Source organism: Astyanax mexicanus, chromosome 19, assembly GCF_023375975.1.
Source record: "Astyanax mexicanus isolate ESR-SI-001 chromosome 19, AstMex3_surface, whole genome shotgun sequence".
Classification (NCBI taxonomy): domain Eukaryota; kingdom Metazoa; phylum Chordata; class Actinopteri; order Characiformes; family Acestrorhamphidae; genus Astyanax; species Astyanax mexicanus.
Window position 1 is genome coordinate 10,317,617 of NC_064426.1, and position 24,188 is coordinate 10,341,804.

General features: G+C 40.3%; 1 protein-coding gene across 1 annotated transcript in view; it reads right to left on the reverse strand.

Moving 5' to 3' along the window:
* Positions 1 to 24,188, reverse strand: part of septin9a (septin 9a) — a 167,029-nt gene that overhangs the window by 135,017 nt on the left and 7,824 nt on the right. The window lies entirely within an intron of this gene.

The following is a 24,188-nucleotide window of genomic DNA, read 5'->3' on the forward strand; positions in this document are numbered from 1 at the left end:
TGTAATTTTGTGATGCAAAAACACACACTAGAGAGAATTAGACCTGATCAATACACAAACACACACACACATATGTGCTTGATAGGACGAGATCAAGGAGATCAGTGCATGTTGACCTAGTTCCTGCTCAGAGCTCGCAATGAAAACACAGTATATTTACTCACTTTCACTTTAACATAAATCAGGTTACACAATCTGAAAGATCACGCCAAGTAGGCTGAGTGGAAAAACAAGCGATCAGGAGAGATAGAAGATATAGAAGAGCTGTGAAAGTGACAAATTAGTCTGTGTGTGTGTGTGTGTGTGTGTGTGCGTGTGGTAGGGTGGTGGTATACATTCTCTACTACTTAGATTCACTTCACTGATTAACACTCTTTGGGCCCATTGCTATCTTACACCCCACGTACAGTCTATCTTCATGCCTTGCCCCCGCACAGTTAATATAGGAATATATCTATGCTGATGGGCGTGGTGGTCTGAAAGTAAAGTGTGTTCAGGTAAATCCCTGATGTATTGCTATTTTTATCGACAAAAACTTGAAACATTTTAGCTTAGTGTCAAAATAAGCTGAGCCCTGATACTATAATTTATTGAACATATATATATATATATATATATATCTATATATATCTATATATATATATATATATATATATATATATATATATATATATATATATATATATATATATATGTAGTAAAATAAATGAGAACAGACTTATTTGGTTGGTTTTTTAAACTTAAATAAGTAGGCGTGTCTGGCTCCACATTTGATCTCTACTACACTGACTTAGCTTGCAAATTTGACAACATGGCAGACAATTCTGTCTTCGTTTCTGCAGAAGGGAATAGGAAGGGAATGGAACCTCAGCATTCATGTTTCCACAGTCTTTGTTCTTGACACACTCTACAGTATGGTGGAATGCGGGTCTCAGAGATGATGGAGGAACCACAGACGCTCTACAGCATTTTTCACTCCCAGAGTGAGAACACTGAGTGCAGAGTAAACAGACAAGTTCAATCAAGTCTCTACTGACAGTGTTCCTGTCCTGAACCCTGCGCTGGACGATAACGCCTTACCTTAATGTGAAAACCTCAGGATTTCTGCTTACAGAGGAAATGAAGCTTAAGAAGAAACACGCAGACGTAGCACATTCAGAGCAAGAGTGTGACTCAACTTAACCAAATTACTCTCAATTAAAATACCTTTCTGTTATTAACTAAATTATTGATACATTACCACCACCCTCCCAACCCCTCCAAATTTAACATATTACTGCCAAATCCCACAGACTGCCCATATGCTGATCCTGCTGTACACAGGGACATTTTCAGCTGAATAAACACAGACATGCTGCTGATAAAGAGTTATAACATTCCTGCATTTGTGTTTGATTGCAAATCCAAACAACATTTTTTTGATCCTGCAATTATATGAGCGCTTCTCAATTACAATTTGGTTCAATAGAAATAAAAATATAATATATTTTTATTCAAGGGAGGAAAAACTGCACATAAGCATGATAATCCTTATGACCTAAATATAAAAACTAATGGCTATTTTAGTTCTTTAGTTCTTAATAAGTTTTTCACAGAAACAAATGCCTACTGAGATTATCCCCAGTAGGTTCTATATATAAATATACAGTGTTGTGAAAAAGTCTTTGCCCCCTTTATAATTTCTTATTTTCTGCATTTTTCAAACATGAACCTCATTTTTAAGGTCATGCCACAGCATCTCGATGGGTTTCAGGTCAGGACTTTGACTAAGTCTTCATTTTGTTTTTCTTTAGCCATTCAGAGGTGGACTTGCTGGTGTGTTTTGGATCATTGTCCTGCTGCAGAACCCAAGTTCATTTCAGCTTGAGGTCATAAAACTAATGGCCAGATATTTTTCTTCAGGACTTTTTGATAGACAGAAGAATTCATAGTTCCATTTATTACAGCAAGTCTTTCAGTTTCTGAATAAGCAAAACAGCCCCAGACCCCCAAACTGTACTGGAGTGTACCTTCCAATAAGTTCTACTTTTGTCTATTCAGTGCACAGAGTATTTTCTCTGAGGTCTTGGGGATTATCAAGATGTTTTCTGTAAAATTTAAACGAGATTTAATGATCTTTTAGCTCAGTAGTGGTTTTCGTCTTGTCCAGTCTCTTTTTGATGGTGGAGGTATTAACACTGACCTAAACTCAGGCATGTGAGGCTTGTAGTTCTTTGGATGTTGTTGTGGGGTCTTTTGGATGAATTGTCAATGCGCTCTTGTGGTAATTTTGATTGGCCGGCCATTCCAGGGAAGGTTCACCACTGTTCCATATTTTTGCCATTTGAGACTCTTTAGAAACTTTTAGAAATGGCTTTTCCAGATTGACAGATATCATTTACTTTCTTTATTATTTGTTTCTGAATTTCTTTGGATATTGACATGATGTTTAAGTGATTTATTGATTTATTGATAAGGAACCGGTGTGGCAATACTCAGGCCTGGGTGTGGCTAGAGAAATTGAACTCAGGTGTCAAAACCACAGTTAACACTTTTTCACACACATGTACACATGTAGATGTGTATTTTTTTCTCTTAATAATAAAAACATTACTTTTAAACTGCATTTTGTGTTTACTTGTGTTGTCTTTTAATAATATTTTAATTTGTTGGATGATTTGAAACATTTAAAAAAGACAGACAGACAAACAGGTAACACTTTTTCACAGCACTGTATGCAATCTTAATTATCCTGTTGTGAAAATTGCATTAAGCAGTAATTGGACTAATCTAGACCATGAAAGGCAGGTATGAAAGCACAGTTCAGGGCTTTGGAAATAAAATCCTATTTCATGAACATACAGTAAATTCCTACAGTCAGGGGGCTGTATTTAAACACTGCTCCTGCTCATTATGACAGACCACATGGATCTCTCTGGAGCAGAGGGCACCCAACTGACTGTGTTTATAATGCAAATAAAGAAAGGAGAAGTGCAGGAAAGTGTGTGTGTGTTAGTGTGTGTGTGTGTTAGTGTGTGTGTGTGTTCTGAGAAGGATAGATGGGACGTGACTGTACAGGTTTAGACAACAGGCCAGTATGACTTGCATACAACCTCACTGACACAACCTCTTCAGATTTAACATTTTTAAGGGAAATTTGATGCTCACTGTTGTTTGGAATTACACTAAGTGCATTCATAAGTCATTAGTTAGTCAGGACTTGTTTGGTGGGATTTTGTAATTTTGTACTGGAGCTACGAGGCTAAAAGTAAAGAAGCTATGGAAATTATAACCCAAAAATTAGCCTAAATCATCCTTACGTGGCTCCAATTAGTTCAGGTTAGGGAAACTCAAATAGGCCCATGAAAAAGACACTATAGAACAAACTGTCTTTTTTTAAATGGATTTTAACATATGGACATTTGATATTACTTTGAACAATATTAAGAGATGGAGGTAAATTACTAAACACCTACAGCTGAAAAAAATGTGTTATAAAATCATTTGAAAAAATAATTAAAAGAAATACTATTTTCTATTAACCCCATGTTCACTGCTATTCAAAACACCTAAAACTAGTGCTGATCTCTCTCTCTCTCTCTCTCTCTCTCTCTCCAGCTTTAGCAGGTGAGAACTGAAGCCTGACCCCGTTGTCGTGTTGTTTATGGGGCACATTATGAAGGAAAGAAGTTTAGGTGGTTTAGTCTCTCAAACTGTAGTTATTTAATGACTTAAATAATAAAGAGGCTATCTAATTTAAACCTGAGATATTTGTTTGGTTTGTTAGTTTGTTTGGTCAGTCTTTTTGGTCAGGTTAGTTCTCTACTCTACTAAAAAAAGTTAAAAACAAGACCATCTTAGCAAGTTCCGCCCAAATACAGGTTGCAAGATGCATAGAGAAACCCCCAACCAGAGCTGCACAATATTGCAAAAACTGACATTAAAATATTTTGTTGTTTAACAACCATGTTTTTTATGTCATGATGTTAATAATGTTAATATCTCTGTATCAATATACAAAATCATTAATTTTCTTTGTATCAAGCGGAGAAAAAATAAGTGTAATGTAACACTGCACAATACATTGACAATTTAGCATGTGTACAGTACCAGTCAAAATTCTGGACAGAACTCTAGTCATGTTTTCATTTTTTATGATTATTTTACATTGTAAGTTTAATAATGAAGACATTAAACTAAACAGGAACACATGCAGAATTATTTAGTAAGCACAAAGTGTAAAACAAGCCAGAATATGTTTTATACTTTAAATTCTTCTAAGTAGCACATTTATCTTTGAGGACAGATCTGCACACTCTCACATTCTCAGCATCTTGAAGGAAGGAGTTCCTGGAGGTGCTGGACAATAGCTGCTGCTTTTCCTTCACGCTGTGAAGCTCCAGCTCATCCCAAATCACCCATTTGAGTTGGGTTAAGATCAGGGCATTGTGTAAATTACTTGAGAAGGTGTTTTTTTTTACTTTTGACTGGTACTATATATTGCACCATTGATGTTGAAATGATATACTGTATTATGCAGGTCTATCTCTAACAATACTGAAAGGTAAATATTGGACCTACAGGTGCCATATTTGATGTTGAAGTACAATATATCAGGTAAGTAAGATTAAAAGTAAGATTCAACTGTCCAAAGCATATTTTTCCAGAAGTCCAAGTCTAAGCATATTTGTCCGTGCGCACAAAAAAATCTGGATATATCAAACCGTGCGTAGGCAGAATCCCACATACTTTCTCTTAGTACATTGCAATCAACTTGAAATCAAGCGCAAATGCATGAAAACATCACACCTGCCATGACTCCTCCCTCAATTACGCAGAGTATAATGTTATAATAATAATAATAATAATAATAATAATAATAATAATAACAATAATAATATGCTAGAGTATAATATGCAAGTCAAGAAAGAAAAGTGTTGCAAGACTCGTAGCGTAATAACTAATAATTACCCATGTTTTAAATGTATTATTCTAAGATGGATAGTAAATGCTTTCATTTAAATGAGTTTCTTAACAAGAAATTCCACGTCACGCACTCTGCTTGTTTTCTTATCCTCTTATTCTCTTGGAAATTTAAAACGGTTTATGAGCCAGTCATCATCATGGGCCAAAAAAAACATAATGGTCACGGAAAATGAGCTCTCAATGAATTCGGCCATTAGCAATATTTTCCAATAATGCCAACTCTGCCATCTCCAGCAATTCCAGCGCAAACTTTTATGCATGTTTATATAATCAATTCTAGAAACATGTTGAATGATTGTTTCAGTAAGCCAATGAAATTGTCTGATTGATTTACTTTATTTTACCCAATAATGGCTTATTACTACAACGTGTGCATAAAGGATATCTTAATAGTTGTAATTTCAATGCATCGCCTCTAAGTGTCGCCAAATGACAAAAACACAAAAAAACACTTACGTACAAAAAAACATGCGTACGCCCGAAACAAAAATGCCGTGGGGGAACGCACTTTCTCACATTCAAGTCAAATTTAGTACATCTGACCGTGAGCGTGAGCGTTTTTGTGCGTACGCACCTTTAGTACATGAGGCCCCAGGACTTGTAACTTGTAACTTTATCTTTGGAGAATTAGTGTGAATTTAATTTGTTTGCATATTCCTCAGCTGTTTTAAGTAGTTAGTTATTAGTTAGACTTACTCTTTTGAAGTTTGTTATTTCTATTGATTAATCTGCGCTCAGGTGAAAGGTTACCCACACTAAGAATATGACGTGGTTGGATCTGGGTTCATGGTTACTCAGGGCAGCACATGTAAAGGCATCACTCTCAGGCTGTTGTTAATGCAGGTGCTGTTTGAGTAAGAGGTTGTCCACTGTTTGTACAATACACACATGCGCTCACTTGCTCCACAGCACTCCAAGCCTCATTCATTTACTGGCAAGCACTGCTCTGTTTCACAACACCTGAAGAAGCATGGATGTAGCATAAAAAATAAAAGTGATTTATTTCTTTATACAGGGGGCATGACCACACTAGCATCGAGAGAAACACTCTGCCAGTGGTTCTGCAGTCCGCATCGTTGGGCACAATATGCCAGTGGCTCACATGTACAGACAGGTGTCTTATGTGGTGGAAAAAGACATTTTTAAACAATTAGGATTGAGTCATACTACCAAACAGACTGTTTGATGTTGCACCATTTAGTAAAAAACACAGCAAACGTGCAAAAAAAAAAAAGTGCAAACGTGCAGTAAAGTGTGTTTTCAAAGCTTTAGAAAATTACTTGTTTAGAAATGTTCTATATTAGGTCATTTAGAAAATTTAAAAATACCATTTAAGACATATATATTATGTCTTTATTTATTTTTTATGCTCTTATGTACTTCTCTACATGACACGATCACTTTGACATGTGTTTAACATTAATATCTAAAACATCACCAAAAGTACTGTTTTACAAACCTTTATTAATGTGAGAATTGTGTCCATGTATACATTATATATATTTATTCAAATAAAGTTAAGGATGTTTCTGTGTATTCCCCAACTTGACTTACTGCCCTGTCACACTAACATCTTCTGTCTATATAAAAAATGTACTGTTACTAAAGACATAATTTATTATTGACCTTATTGCTCTCTCAGCTGACATCATAACTAAAGACCAGAGTACCATACAGGCATCACGCACACAATATATAAAACAGCAGATATATATCTAACCAGAACAATATATCTAACAATAACATGGATCCAACTCAGAAAAATGTCTAGCAATGCCAGTTAGCCATTAGCATCATCATTTTACTTTTAAGAAGAGTTTAGAATTTTCAGGCCGGATTGTGTTGAAAAGATATGTTCTAAAATTATTAACAAAATTAAAAGTTTGTTATGAAGTTCAGTTACTGACTGATGATCATTACAGGGAGCTTTTGTCAGTTCACTGCATTCAAGCTGAGCAGAAAGGGCAGAACACCATAGGCTTCCATAGTCTGGCAGTGCCAGTGTATGATGATGTACACCACAAGCAGTGACTTTTATACTGTTTATATTATAATAATAATATTAGAATTATACTGTACCGACCAAAATTAAGAAATACACGGCCTGGCCAAAAAAAATCACACACTTTAATACTTGTTTAGACTGCCTTTAGTTTTCAGCATCATCATCACTTACCCTGACACTCCATCACTTTGGAACAGGGTAAATCTGCACTCATCAGATCACATGACCATCTTCCATTCCTCCACAGTCCAATCTTTATGCTATTTTACTGGTTATCCTCAATGATCCTCAAGTGATTTTCTTAAGGCTGCACAGCAGTTTAGTCCCTATCGCTCCCATTGTGATTGTGGGAAAAGATCTTACTTTCACTATTAAACATGTCCCTGAGTTCTAGCGCTGGTTTTCTATGACCAAACGTTAAAGATTTTTTTCTAACCACATTCCTTCCTTGAAGATGATGTTTCCCCACTGTCCTTCCACTTTTTATAATGTGTTGGACACTTTTTAACCCTGTACTAACAATTTTAGTAGCTTCAGCATCTCCCTTTTAAAACAGATTTAAATATTTTAAGAAGCTACTCACTGCATCAGTTTGGGTTAATTAGCTTGTCAGCTGAAACATAATCACTCATGTAGTAATTATCTAATTTTACTCTTAACTTAGTTAAATCCAGCACAGCTATTTTGAGCCATATCTAAACAGCTGAAGATTCCAACAGCCTTCTGTTGTATTGGCCTAAAATGCTAATAGCTTATGAGAACACAGCAACACTCTAATATCTAGCAGTAACATCAGGACGTTTATTTGTTTATTTTTTCCTCCTTCATGTATAGACATCATCGTCACTACATTAAGGGAGACACTGTGTGCAGCAAGGCATCACTTGACACTTAGCCAAGGTTTGGAAGGAGGAAATATGTTCTGATGGTCTGGAACCACTAAATTATTGGACTTCTATAAACTGAAATCTGCTGGAACACCATTGTCACTGTCTACAATCACAATCAACACCTTTAAGCTTCAACCCCAAGGCAGAGTTTGCAGTTGAACCCCATGGTCAAAGAAAAGCCTTCTGGGGGAAGAAAAAATTTATTGACCACAGTAACTGGAGGTTCTTTATGGCTGTGTCCCAATTCAGATGCTGTATCATTAAAGGCATAGTTTTAAAGGCTGCACAGACCATTAACGCAGGACTGTAATAAAATTACATAACGGCAATGCTCCTCCTGCTATTATTGTTACATCACAGAATGCCACTCCTGTCACCATGTAATCTTAATGGCTGCAGTTAGCATGTAATAAATCTTAGGATATGTCTGCTGGCTAAGGATCCACCTGTAGTAGACTTTGAAATGGGAGCGTCTAGTCATGCAGCTGTAATTCAGTCAGAATACAAATGCAGCACTTTTTTTTCATTAATCAGGATGTACTGTATATGCCCCCACATGTTTGTGAACAAATGTTTGCAATTTGGGGAGATGAAGATGTGGTGATGTGCTGATCATCCAACATCCTCCCCTGACTAAAGCTCTTGTTGATGAATGCAATCAAATCCTCACTGCAGTGCTCCAAAATATCAATTAATTAACCTTTATTTTCACTCAGTAATACATTGAGGCTAATCCTACCTAATTGTCAATGCAGCAAAGCATTTACAACCTAAAGGAACTGAAAACAAATTTAAATTCTGTATTTAATCAGGTGAGCTAAATAAAGGAACTTTATAAACACAACAATAAAAAAGTTAAATAAAAGATAACAGGCCATAAGTAAAACAGGGGATGAAATAAACAAAAGGATGAAATAAATAACATAAATAAAATTGGCAAAATGTAAAAAATAAAATAAAATAAATAAAAGGATAAAACAAATTAATGAATAAAAGGACAAAATAAAAATAAAAAGGGCAAAATAAATAAAATAATAAAAAAGAAACAAGAAAATCTCAACTAAAACAGGTACAGACTGTCTGAAGGTTCCTGTAGTGAATTCCACTGTAACTAAAAGCAGATTTTTACAGTTCAGTAAAAACTCTAGGAACCTATCAGGAAATCCAGTCAGTAGAGCAGGTCTGTTAATTACTGTTACTTACAGAAAGCATGAATGAGATGGCATATGTTATAAATTAATTTTCTGTATATATATATATATATATATATATATATATATATATATATATATATATATATATATATATATATATATATATGCTGTTAGTGAAGACCAGACTATTTTTGATACAGTTTACCATATTTTTCACATTATAAGCTGCACTTAATATCCTTACATCATCCGGTTCGCCTTATGTATACATTTTACCAATCAGGTATTAAGGAGCAGTAAAGTCACTCCGCTGAAGTACAGAGTTATATAGGAGTTTCAGTTTAGGTTTCCAGCACAGAGACTCGAGCAGTATTAGCATTAACCGCTAACCGTGCTAAGCACTAGCTCTTTCACTGTTCATCGGTGAGTATTAACGGCCTGTAGCCTGCAGCTAACCAAGAAACAGAGGTTCATTGAGAGTGTGCCTTATAATTCAGCAATTAACCTTAAAGCAGAATAATAGACTTAAAAGTCTTCCATAAACGTTAGAGACAGTAGAATAAACTCTTTTTAACACCCTTGATTTCAGTAGAAGTTAAAAATAATTGGTTAGGGATCCTAATACTTTTGTGCATATAGTTTACAAAGTGCTGCAGAAGCTCAAGACAGAAGCCTTATAAAACATTCTCAGTTCAGTTTAGCCTCAAGTCAGTTCAGCCCTTACTGTAAAACTGCTAAATTTAAGCAATGAGCCATTAAATCAACAGCAATGGAGAATTTTTATTTTGCACTTTAGGGATGCACTAAATCAGGTCTGTTTAACTGAGAACAAGTTTAACTAAAATAGACTGTGATTTAAGAAAGAAGACATGCTCCAGTGGTGCACTTTAAGGAGGCAGAATGCTGAAATCTTGTGCTAACAGGAATTTTCTGCAGTGACGCAACCCTGGTATCCCCTGTCATTATCTGCAGGTTAATGCATTATATACGGTGTGAGTCAGGCCTCTGCTCCAGAACGCTCATGATTCACTCTTCAAAAGGAAATGGCAGTGATAACATGACGGACGCAGATAATGACATAGCTTTGATTTTGGCAAGTGTCCAAAATTCCTGTGGATACCTACACTCAACTAACACTCTGCTGCAGGGTCAGGAGGCTATAGAGACAAGAGGAGAAGAGATACAGAGAGAGAGAGAGCACAGCACCGGCCTGCGCACTCAAACATCCTCTATACACTACTGCAGGGGTGTCCAAACTACGGCCCGTTTCCTTTTTTGGAGCGGCCCGCGAGGTATTTTAGAAATAGAATGAAAGTTGGCCCGCTGTTAAGCAGGTTTTTATAATGTGAGATTCAAAGTTTGAACGCTAGGTGTCAGAAACGTGCCAAAGAGTCTAAAAGCGGAGAGAGTGCGCATTTCTAGCGCAGACAAACGGGCCAAAGAGTCTAAAAGTGGAGAGAGTGCGCATTTCTAGCGCAGAAAATCGGGCCAAAGAGTCTAAAAGCGGAGAGAGTGCACATTTCTAGCGCAGAAAAACGGGGCAAAGAGTCTAAAAGCGGAGAGAGTGCGCATTTCTAGCGCAGAAAAATGAGCCAAAGAGTCTAAAAGCTGCCGTAATTAAGGAGTTTTATATTAAGAGACATCATGAAATTCTACATAAATTTGAAAAATCTTAGTTTACACAACACTGTCAAAGATAAAGATAGTAAGTCAAGTAACATGGTGTGTAAATGAAATAATCAGGAAAAAGTATTATTTAAAGTGGTATATTTCATTATTTGTTTTATTACAGAGTCTGTGGCTCGTGACTTCAAATATATTTCTCCTTCTAGCCCCCAACAAAAAAAGTTTGGACACCCCTGCTCTACTGTGTCCTTGAAAATGTACAGTAAATTGCTGATACCTTTAGTGGCAGTAGTTTGATGTAAAATGTAGAGATGTAAGGCTTGATCAGTTTTGTATCAGTATTGTCTGATTTTCAGAGAGCTGGTCAGATTGTATAATCCCGCAGTGTTGGTCTTTAAACAGAGGTGGTAACAAGTCACGCAAGGATACGTTTATGGCCAAATCCCATATTTAGTTTAGTTTGTTCACACAATCTTTTTAATGTGACCCATATCTGACATCTGTCGGTAAGTGTCACACATGTGCAACAGTGCAATGCTTCACACTAAGATTCGCTTTAATCCTTGTCAGAACCTGAAGAGCTCTGAATGAGTTCAGACTGCAGCTAAGCTAATCACAGAGAAATCACTTTAGCCTTGCTAAAAGAATGTGTTATTCTGTCACGCTCAGACTTTTATTGTTTTAGTTTCCTTTGACACTGCAGTCACAATCTGCAGCTGCATTTGGCCAATTCATTAGGAACACCTCGTGGCTGCAACATGAGCCTTCTAATATTATGGGAAGAAACACATCAGTCCAAATATTTATGAGGTCTGTTGTCTCGTTTTTCCACCATTTACGTCCCAGAATCACTGCTGCTTTTCATTGTCCCGTCTGCTCACAGTAACATTCTGTTCTCCTTGCAGCTTTTTTTCCTTCTGTTTGAGTTCAATTAATTCCTATCTGGTCGTTCACCTGATATGTACTGGATTTAAAAAAAATTTTGCACTATAAAACGTACTTAAAAACCTTGTAAGTTTCCCAAAAACCGACAGTGCATCTTATAATCCAGTTGTAACACCTTAGCCCATGTCTGTCTTCTGTTTCTCCCTCATTTGGTCTCTTGTGCTCCTGCCCCTCTGTTTACCTGTCATGTTTCCCAGCCATGTGTTGTTGTTTTGGTACCTGTCTCCACCCTAGCTCCGCCCCAGCCCTACCCTAGCTATTAGTGTTCTCACCTGTGTCTTGTCTATAACCACGCCCCCTCGTCATCCTAGCCCTATCCTAGTTTCTCACTCTCCTCTTGTATTTAAGCCCCTCTGTTTGAATGTTCAGGGTCGAGTCTTTTGTATCCTCGCTGTCCGTATGTATCCTAGTCTTAGTTTAGTAGTCTGTGTTTCTTAGTCTTTGTTCTAGTTTTATATTCTCCTTGCCTTGTTTTTTTGTAGTTTTTTGCGTTACCCGTGTTTTGTTTACTGTTTTATTTTATCTTGTTTGTTTAAATAAAATATTTGCACTTACGTCCACCCCTCTTCCACTTGCGTAACATAAGACTCGACCAAAAATGGACGTAGCAAAGTGGCAGGCTACGAGGAGGGCGGACCTCGAATATCTCCGGTTCCTCGCCGAGCAAATTCGGGGAGATGAACCACTCCCGGCGCCTCTCCTCAGCTTGGAGCTCGTCAGCCCAGCTCCAGCTAAGCTAGCTAGCCTGCTAGCTCCACCTCGCTCTCCAGCCCGGCCGGCTTCCAGCTCTCCAGCCCTGCCGGCTCCAAGCTCTACAGCCCTGCCGGATTCCTGGTTTTCAACTCCTGCTCCAGAAGCAAGCTCTGGTCCGGTTTCCACAGCCTCGCCCACTGCTGAATCTGCGCCTCCAGTCCGGATCCAGTCCGCTGAAGCGGCTTCTTTGCCAGCGGTGCCAGCTGCTTCCAAGCCCGCGGTGGCAGCCGCCTCCACGTCAGCGGTGCCTGCCACGCTCACGCCAGCAGGACCCACAGCCCCTGTATCAGCGCTACCCGCGGCTCCGGCCGTCTCTGTATCAGCGCTGCCTGCGGCTCTGGCCGCCTCTGTATCAACGCTGCCCGCGGCTCTGGCCGCCTCTGTATCAGCGCTGCCCGCGGCTCCGGCCGCCTCTGTATCAGCGCTGCCTGCGGCTCCGGCCGCCTCTGTATCAGCGCTGCCCGCGGCTCCGGCCGCCTCTGTATCAGCGCTGCCCGTGGCTCCGGCCGCCTCTGTATCAGCGCTGCCCGCGGCTCCGGCCACCTCTGACCCTGTGCCCGCGGCTCTGGCCGCCTCTGACTCTGTGCCCGCGGCTCCGGCCGCCTCTGACCCTGTGCCCGCTGCCACCCCAGTTCACGTGGCTGGGCTACCCGCCTCTGCTCCTGTGCCTGCTCCCAGGTCACGAGCTCCTAGGATCGCCGCGCCGGCTCAAGCTGCACCCGCCGCGCCGGCTCAAGCTGCACCCGCCGCACCTGCTCAAGCTGCACCCGCCGCGCCTGCTCAAGCACCAGCAGCACCCGCCGCGCCTGCTCAAGCACCAGCAGCACCCGCTGCGCCTGCTCAAGCTGCACCCGCCGCGCCTGCTCAAGCCCCAGCAGCACCCGCCGCCCCAGCTCAAGCACCAGCAGCACCCGCCGCCCCTGCTCAAGCAGCAGCAGCACCCGCCGCCCCAGCTCAAGCACCAGCAGCACCCGCCGCCCCAGCTCAAGCACCAGCAGCTCCCGCTGCTACAGCCTCAGCTCCAGCACCAGCAGCTCCCGCTGCTACAGCCTCAGCTCCAGCACCAGAAGCTCCCGCTGCTACAGCCTCAGCTCCAGCACCAGCAGCTCCCGCTGCTACAGCCTCAGCTCCAGCACCAGCAGTGCCTGCCACCCATGTGGTACCCACTGCTCCTGACCCTGTGCCTGCTCCTAGAACTTTGTATGCCCCCAGGCCTGCTCCCAAGTCACGGGCTCCTAGGCCTGCTCCTAGGCCCCCGGACTGTACCCCTAGCACTGTGCCCAGGCTGGCTCCCCTGACTTTGCCACAGACATTTCCTTGGACATTTGCCAGTCCTGGGCACCCTCCTGTGTATCTGGTTTGTGTCCCTGTACCCATCTCAGTCTCTGTTTCTGTTCCTGTCCCCGTCACCATGTTCGTGTCTGTCCCTGTCAATGTATTTGTCCGAGTTCCCCTGTCCAATTTCCCCTGTCCCAGTCTCCATCCCTGTATAGTGCCCAGCCCCCTGTCCAGTCTCAGCCCCGTGTCCAGTCTTTTGTCCAGTCTAAGCCTACTGTCCAGTCTGTGTTTCAACCCCCTGTCCAGTCTCAGCCCCCTGTCCAGTCTTTTGTCCAGTCCGTGCCCCATGTCCAGTCTAGGTCCCCTGTCCAGTCCCAGTTTCCATTCCCTGTCCAGTCCTCTGTCCAGTCTCCGTTCGTGTCCCTTGTCCAGTCCCTGTTCCCTCTCTCTCGGCGCCTCTGGTAGTGGCGCCGTTGAGGGGGGGGGGTAATGTAACACCTTAGCCCATGTCTGTCTTCTGTTTCTCCCTCATTTGGTCTCTTGTGCTCCTGCCCCTCTGTTTACCTGTCATGTTTCCCAGCCATGTGTTGTTGTTTTGGTACCTGTCTCCACCCTAGCTCCGCCCCAGCCCTGCCCTAGCTATTAGTGTTCTCACCTGTGTCTTGTCTATAACCCCGCCCCCTTGTCATCCTAGCCCAGGTGTTTCTCACTCTCCTCTTGTATTTAAGCCCCTCTGTTTGAATGTTCAGGGTCGAGTCTTTTGTATCTTTTGTATCCTTGCTGTCCGTATGTATCCTAGTCTTAGTTTAGTAGTCTGTGTTTCTTAGTCTTTGTTCTAGTTTTATATTCTCCTTGCCTTGTTTTTTTGTAGTTTTTTGCGTTACCCGTGTTTTGTTTACTGTTTTATTTTATCTTGTTTGTTTAAATAAAATATTTGCACTTACGTCCACCCCTCTTCCACTTGCGTAACACCAGTGTGCTTTTTGTATGAATTTTACCAGTCAGGTTGTAAAAAAACAGTAAAGCCACTCCACTGAACTAAAGCATTATACAGGAGTTTCAGTTTAGTTTTCCAGTACTGGAGACAATAGCCGCTAACCACTATTTCCCCATTCAGAGGTCAACATTATTGGCCTGTAGCCTGCTGCTAGTGCTGGCTAGTACTGCAGCAGCATTAGCATTAGTCACTAACTGTGTTAGCAGTTCAGAGGTGAGTATATTGGACTGTAGCCTGCGTGTTTACTGTGTTAAAACAAGCTATGGAGGACGAACTGCTAATTAATATCACCATGGCTTACCGGAACACTCAAGGTTACCCAGTGTAGCGCTAGCAGTTGCTGGAGAAATTCGCTTAAAAAAACAAGTCTTTTTTATTACTTAGCTTAGCTTTACTTAACTTAGTTGCCTACCCCCACCACCACCCAGCAGCAAGACCTGCTGATGAATACACAGAATTACACAGTAACTAATCATGATAACATTGTATCTTGAGTTGCCCTGATTGAAGGTACTTGAGTCAAACTCGAGTTCAAGTCATGTGACTTGAGTCCACACGCAAATATGTTTTTAGCTGTTTTCGAAAAATATTTAAAGGTGTCCTTCTGCTTAAGTCCACCTTTTCTATACAATAGGTTTTTCTGAGTTTTATATGCATGCTGCACATGAAACTGTTCCTCAAACTCCATTGTCTGCAGCAGCTAGTAAAAGAAATTATTCAGAAAAACGAGTCGATCAGGAAAGCATTGTGTCTAGGTCAACCTTTGAATTAGTATTCATGGCCTCGCCCACCTTGGCTTGGTGTATGTTTAAAACAGTTATTTACACTAGTTAAAAGTAAAATTCCACCAGGGTTTTGCTGCAGCTCAGCAAACTCCGGTGGATTTTTACTTTCTGGACCTGTGTCTCTGTGTGTTAACATAGGATCTCCGGTGGATTTGGCATTTTACAGAGATCCTAAGACTAGGTTGTCCGTCTCGCTGGTTTCACAATGCTGTAATATTCAAGAACAAGAGCCGAGATCCTATCGTGCCCGGATACCCACCCCCCACACTCCTCTACTTTTTTTCACAAAAAGCTCACATGGCATTCATTCATACTGGAGACCACAACTAGACATTTTATAAATGAATAAAAATAACTATGGGTTGACTCCTTTAATGCAAGCTCTAGCTGTTATGTCACGACTTTAAAAGTCTTGTAGTGTGTACCCAATGCTCTGGAGAAACTAGGCCATGTGTATTATCAGAATCCAAAGTTTAGAAATATAATTCATCAAAGCAAAATGTGAAAATGTGCATTGTTACACTGGTAGTACACAGTACACCAAGATGATGGAGCCTGACAGAAAGCTGAAGCAGCAGGACACAGTGGTGTGCTGTAGATTACGCTGTGGGTCGTGACTCCTTGTGCGAGTGGAGATAATGTTTAACACTAACACAATCCTAACAGCACTGCTAACACTGCTAACGCGCCTGAGAGGTGAGGGGCCACATTCCTGCGTCTGAAACATAATAATTACAAACCCACAATCTGTTCTCAGAGAAATAGAGAGGGGTGTGGAAACAGAGCGAGAGATACTGAAAAAGAAAAGGAAAGAGAGAGAGAGAAAAAGAAATGGAGAATGAACCATCTGTTCCTTTGAGCGTCAGTCTAAACTCAAGATGTTAAAAAACAAACAGTGCAGTCTGAGTAATGAAAATAACTATAATCCATACACAGCCATACAGAAGCTGAGAGAAAGCTGCCTGAAAGCATCACGCTGCTACAAATTCATCCTGCAATGTGGACAGACAGCACAGCTCTATACTTACTTACTTATGCTTTATGTCATGGGATAGGAACTAGCACTAGTACCATGACTACATGCCACATAGAAGCTAAAGAATCCTACGCTGGCCTGTGGGATATGTGTGTGGGTTCTCCTGCACTGAATGTGGATGTGAGTAGCCCGTCTGTAAACACGGACAATTCCAGCCAGACACCGCCTTCTATGATACCATTCCAACCCACTGCTCTGTGGATTGAGGGAATGCCTGCAGAAAACTGTAACTAGAACATTTCATCCATCTGGTACTCACTATCAGGCCTCACTCCAACTCCGATTATCCATACTGCCTTGCCATGAGCACACGGTAAGTGTCCAGATAACACCTTACAATTTATACAGATGTGGCCACTCCCAAGCTGTCCCCTGAGGTAATAAATCATTATCAATTTACATCCTGCTGTCCCATGACTTTTGGCATAAGAGTATACACATGAGAGAATTAAAAAGTTAGAATGTAGCTTCTATTCAAATTCAACTCTACTCCTAAGCTTTTGCTCAATCAAACATCAGTGTTTAGGAGCAGGGCGCTAAGAAGCATTTTTAATTTGGGGGAAACACACATTTTTATTATTTTTTTATATATATAAAATAGATTAAATGTCCTGCATTCTGGTAATAATGTTTTAACAGGTTGTTAAATGCCTAATTTTACCTACAAAGTGATTTAATCAATGACTACTTTGAAGACAGATTCAACAAGTCCTCATTCAATTAGTCCATCTATTAATCAGCATTTTTTTATACTTACTGCTATTCCTCAGATAATGAAATTAATGTAACACAACTTATCACCAACAATGACTTTATAGGTTCATTTTAAGTTTTAAGAATACCTTGCTGTTACTTAAAGTAAATTTCATTGTTTAGTGGCTTAACATGGCCTAGGGTTAATTTTAAGGGCATTTAAAAAAAAAGGTTTTAGCTAAAGCTGTATGTTACTTCCTTTAGTTTCACAGCATGTAATGCATTGTTATAGGCAACCCGGAAAGTGGAAAGCGGTATGTGTATTTTCTTATTGGATCAATTGGAATGGATTCTTTGGCAATGCAATAGAAACAGCACTGAATCAACTAATATTTTATGTCTTTTGTGGGGGGTCCAAACTAATAATTATAAAATGTAAAGGGAATGTAACTAAGTAAATGATGTGGGGTTGATGCTGCAGTTAATCTGCAGGTTTAGGTTCAGTAACAGTATGTGCTGAAAGAATGAGGTCAGCTGACTACCTGAATATACTGAATATAGACCAGCTTATTCCATCAATGGATTTTTTCTTCACTGATGGCACGGCCATATTCCAAGATAAACAATGTCAGGATTCAGTGCGCATGAGATCATCATTTTCACACATGGATTGAGAGAGTTCACCACAGAGTCCAGATCTTAACCTCATTGAGAATCTTTGGGATGTGCTGGATGGAGAAGACTTTGTGCAGTGCTCAGACTCTACCATCATCAATCTTGGTCAAAATTAATGCAACACTGGATTGAAATAAATCTTGTGACATTGCAGAAGCTGATCAAAACAATGGGCCAGGCAGTGTATAATTAAAGCACAAAATGTTTGGTATAACAATTTAAATCTACACTAGATTATGTGGCAACCTGACAAGCCTTAATTATTACTGATTTATTATTTATAAGAAAATAACAAAAAGAAACAATATAAACCTTGAGATTTTGGTGTGGTGTAAACGGGCATTAGGAAAGCTGCTGAGTGGAGTGTGGAGTGTCTGCACTGTGACAGAATGAGCTGTAAAGTCAGCAGTGCTGATAGAGCAGGCTGGGGGATGATGAATGAGAAGGTCAGTGGGAGATAAAGACTCTATCACAGCTGAGTTCCTCTGACTGCACTCAGATCCCCCCAACTCTGGGCTACAGTCCAAAACACGGATTAACAAATACATCCATTCATCTGCACTCTTTCATTTACTCCTGAGCCAGCAAAGTACCTGACCACACTTAATTAAAGACTAATATCACTGAAATACACATTTACATTCCAGCACAAAATACTACTGTTTCTGTGATTTCATGATTGACATGTATTCTACAGTTTTGACCTACGCATTCACACTAAAGCCATAAGGAGAGTTTCTGTCTATGTTGAATTTTACACAGTTGTTATATATACATATACATACATTAAATATATACAATTTTCAGAGGCGGAAAAAGTACTGAAAAATTGTAATTAAGTAAAAGTACCTTTACTTTGCTAAAATTCTACTCAAGTAAAAGTAAAAGTACCCATCTAAAATTCAACTCGAGTGAAAGTAAAAAGTACTCAATTTAAAATGTACTTTGAGTAAAAGTTACATAGTTACTTTTAATTATTTGATGTAAAAAGTAAAAACAAATCATAAATTAAATTGTTTTTAATAAACTATTATTCCACATAATAATTTGGACCTTTCAGGCAGTATTTGTTCAGACCACCCCATAAAACATTTTCAAGAACAAGTGGAATAGGTTTCTATGATCATTTTTTTTCTTTACTATTAAAAGGTTAGGGTAATATAAGTGACTATAAGCCGTATTTTTATAGTTTTACAGGTCATTATTATTTTAATTTTATTTTTTTTGGCCCAACCACCACCCCCCCTCTTCGGAGGACAATCAATACTTTATTTTTATTTATTTATTTATTTATTTATTTATTTAATTTATTTATTTATTATTATTATTATTATTATTATTTTTTTTTTATATATATATATATATATATATATTTTGTGTGGATATAGTTGTGGGAGTTCAGGGTTGGAAGGATCGGAGTGTGAGGTACAGGAGGGGGGTACAAGAAGAAGAAAAAGAAAAGAAAAAAAAAAAAAAAACTAAACAAAAAACAAACAAACAAACAAAAAAATAATAATAATAAAATAAAATAAACATAAAATAAACAAACATACATACATACGCATACTCACATATCTAACTATACATATGCTTATACATATACACACATACATAAATATACATACATATTAATACATACACATAAATACATACACACACACGCACAGTTACTTCTATTCTATTGTTTTTTGCAAAAATATGTCATGTGTTACGGATTATGTCATGAAATGCCTACCACAATGGAGGCAAGAAACCGCCACCATGCCCCTGCGATCCAGAGGCAGATAGGGAAGAACCCAGTGGACCCAGACCATCCACAGCCCATTAGGAGCCCAGAAGACCCGCGGCCACACATCCCGATGGTAACCATGTGCACACCCCAGATGAGGACGGGGGAGACTCCAGACGAAGCCCCCATGGCAAAGAGCAAGAGTCCAGAGAGCCAAAGGAAGCGAGCAGCCCACCCCCCCCGGCAGGCCAGCACCCTCTGCACGAGCCGAGCATGCGGCCCCCGAGATCCCAAGCACCCGGGAACAGCCCGACACCCGGCAGCCCCCCCCCCCCCCCACACGCCAAGGGGGCCCAAGCCACCCCCAGGCCACGGCCACCAAGGGGGCGGGCCAGAGACCACATTAGGGCATCCGGCCACGCACCCATGGACCCACGGACGCCCACCCCCCCAGGAGCGGCAGTGACGATCGGCGGAGAGCAGCGTGGAGCGGTAGGGGGGGCAGAAACCCGCCCTCCGCAACCATGTCCCACAGGTGTCCATGCTCAGTCAGCCCCAAACCCAGGACCAACTGTTCACGCACACATGCACATTCACACACCCGTCACACACACATCCGTCACACATACACCCGTCGCACACGTGCACATTCACTCACAGACCAGTCACACACACCAGTCACGCACACCAGTCACACACACAGAACATACATAAACACCTAATGCGGGCATGCGGGCACCAGTACCGAGCCAGCGGCAACCTAGGGAAGCAGCCAGCCCGGCCCCGAACAACCACCCGACCCACACCGCAGGCAGGGTGCACGAAACCAGGGTGTGAGAAGACCTGACCCCCCTCCTCCCCCACCCAGCATGTTGCAGTGATATGAATGTGTATAATGAGAAGAATGAATGAAAGCTAAAGTGCTATTACAATTGGAGGGACAGCTGTAATATGAGAACTGAATAACAGCACCCAACCACACTGCCCCCCCAAAGGCCCTCAATGTCTAAAATGCGAAATAAAATTGAGGAGCAGGGAGCACCTGCCCCCCAAAACCCTATGTGTAATATGATGTGTGTAAGCTGTATGATGAGTTTGTATGTGTAATGCGATGTTAGACTGAGTAGGAGTCGGGGAAGGGCCAGGAAAGGACCGAGGGGCCTCGGGACTACCCCCCGGAGGAAGAGAGCCAACTACTGCTGGCTCACTAGGCACCCAGTTCCATACACCCAACCGCAGTACAGGGAAGGCAAGTCCAGGGTGTAGAGCGGCTACGGCCCCAGGACACCGCCGCTCTGCAAGACAGCGCCCCCCCCCCCCCCCCACACTGCAATACAACATAAATACACACCCCACTCACATACAAAAGACAACAGATATTACACACACGCACACACACACGCACACACACACACACACACAGACACATTTACACTCAACATCCCACTCTTTCTCATACACACACCCACCAACAACCAGGGCCCGCACACAGAAATCACCAAGCGGCAGCCACCGTCCCCAGTCCAAGAGCCATCAGACACCCGAATCCCCCGATCCCCCCCCCAGCCACCTGCCGGACGCACCAGGAGACACAACTACAGCCGCCCACCCCCATCATGTGACGGAGCTGATCAATGGGGGTCATTATTATTTTTTAACTTGCCATTGCTATGCTTTAACTGCTATTTTGTTTTTTTTTTTTTACATTTAAGCAGATTGTTTATCGATAAAAGTACTTACACCACATGCTTTCTCAGGTTTGATGTGGAAGTTTTGAAAGCTGTAGCAATTTTTTTTTAATTCAGACAATTGTTTTTTTTTTTTCCCCAGCATTTTATTTTGTACTCAGTAATTGGGAGTTTTCCAACGTAGCAAAGTAAATTACTTGTGTCAGAATGTACTTGAGTAAAAGTAAAATTACCTATTTTAAAAACTACTTGAAAAATTACAAATTACTCATAAAATCTACTCAATTACAGTAACTTGAGTAAATGTAATTCATTACTTTCCACATGTTTTGTAATCAGGAAGCTGTAAAAAATACATTTTTGTCTCTGTCATCAAACACAAAACACTGGTTGGTTAAAAAAAAACATTTGTAAAATTAAGTACTTTATAACCTTATACATACATACAAATACAAGTGTTTCATAAACCCTTTGTTACTGAAATAATCATTCAGGGTTTATAAATTCATAGTTAAGAGTTAAGAGTATTAATAATTAATCTCTGTTTGCTGCACATTTTCCTGATGGTTTTGGAGGGACTGAAATAAGGAGGAAGCTTGTCAGTTTTTGCCTGTTATTACAGGCCAAGCATGTAATTGCATTGAACTGGAAGAACACTGAGGGACCCAAGATAAACCAATGGACTAAACAAATGTCCAGCAACCTGGCATTGAAGAAACTGACCTCTATAGCTAAAGGGAAGCTTGAGGACATGTGGTTACCCTTCTTGCGATTTGTAACAAAAATTGTAACAACAAATTGTAACAAAACAAAAATAAAAAGTTTGTATCGATACAGTGAGCATTAGGTTTTAGGGTGGGGGGATGATTTGTGGTTGTAAAATACTAAAAATTAATAAAGATATTTGTGAGAAAAAAAGAGTATTAATAACTAATTATTACTTCTTACCTTGAACTTCAAATGCAGTTTTACGTTAAAAACAATAATAGAAGTCAGTAATGTTCTTTTTTTACATATATGTAAAAATAATATTAAATGCATATTTTATTATTAAAAACATCACATAGACTTCATTTAATGGCAAAATATTATACAATTTGGAAAAAGAAATTGCATTTTATACTATGACAGATAAAAAAATGAATTAAATAACTGCAAGATATTGCTTTGCTTAGAGTATAGCTATATATAGTGATTTTATGTTGTAAGTTTGATAAATGTTGTGTTAAATTGTAACCCCAAATTTGCACCAAGTTCTTTTTAATACACAGCCATTTGAGTAAGAATTCTAGCAATTTGTGGTTAAAAAAATAGATTTTTTATTAGTTTTGGAGAACTGTGGACATTAAGAAGAAAAATCTAAAGGCTACATTCACCCTGCAGTACAAGTCATATTTGACACAGGTGTGTCCATTTCTGTGGCTGTGTGTATGGCAAAAAATAGAAAGTTGTACTTGTTCCTCTGCATGAATGCCTTAGTAGATTTTGAGCAGTGTAGAGCAGTTGATTGCACACTTTCTATAAATCTTATAATCTTCATTTCATTTCTCAAATATCACTGTGTTCTTCTGCTGTATGATACAGTCATATGAAAAAGTTTGGGCACCCCTATTAATCTTAATCATTTTTAGTTCGAACTATTTGGGTGTTTGCAACAGCCATTTCAGTTTGATATATCTAATAACTGATGGACACAGTAATATAGCAAAAGCACACCTCAGGCGTTCTTGCAGAAATGGCTTCTTTCACATCACTCTCCCATACAGCTTCTCCTTGTGTAAAGTGCGCTGTATTGTTGACCGATGCACAGTGACACCATCTGCAGCAAGATGATGCTGCAGCTCTTTGGAGGTGGTCTGTGGATTGTCCTTGACTGTTCTCACCATTCTTCTTCTCTGCCTTTCTGATATTTTTCTTGGCCTGCCACTTCTGGGCTTAACAAGAACTGTCTTTGTGGTCTTCCATTTCCTTACTTTGTTCCTCACAGTGGAAACTGACAGGTTAAATCTCTGAGACAACTTTTTCTATTCTTCCCCTGAACAACTATGTTCAACAATCTTTGTTTTTAGATCATTTGAGAGTTGTTTTGATGAGTCCATGATGCCACTCTTCAGAGGAGATTCAAATAGGGGAACAACTTGCAATTGGCCACCTTAAATACCTTTTCTCATGATTGGATACACCTGGCTATGAAGTTCAAAGCTCAATGAGGTTACCAAACCAATTTTGTGCTTCAGTAAGTCAGTAAAAAGTAGTTAGGATTATTTAAATCAATAAAATGATAAGGGTGCCCATACTTTTGCACTTTTGCATTTAACTGAAATTGCTGATAAAAAAAAACAATGATTTATAAAGGAAAATCATGAAAATGATCAGGGGTGCCCAAACCTTTTCATACTTCTCTATATGTTTTGCTCTCCGATGTGCAACCATGATAAATTCAATATGCTCAATTCTCTGACTCTCAGCTTGGAAATAAAGACAGAAAGGAACAGTCTGTTCTCAACCAGGGCAAGACAAAAACTGTCCAGAGTTTCCCTTAAAGCAGTGCACAGCTTTAGCTGTGTCAATACATCCTCTGACTCGTCCTTCCTTCTGTAGGCCACAGTCTGAGCCTGAGGAATATTCTCTGAATGAGATCAGCGTCTCTACACACACAGGCACACAGGGCCGAGTGTGCTGCCAGAGAGAGAGAAAGAGAGAGAGAGATACACTACATGATCCAACATGTGTGTGTGTGTGTGTGTGTGTGTGTGTGTGTGTGTGTGTGTGTGTGTGACAGTGACTTTGGCAGCTCCTACATTCCACTCAAATCATTGTGTACACAGCGAGTAGAGAGGGGTTATAAAGCTGCGCAGATTACAGAGCACAAAACACGTAGCTTTTCTCAACATAAACTCGTAGCGTACCCGCCCCGCGCTGAATGCTGTATACAAGCAGCTGAGCTGTGAGAAAGGAAGCTGAACGTT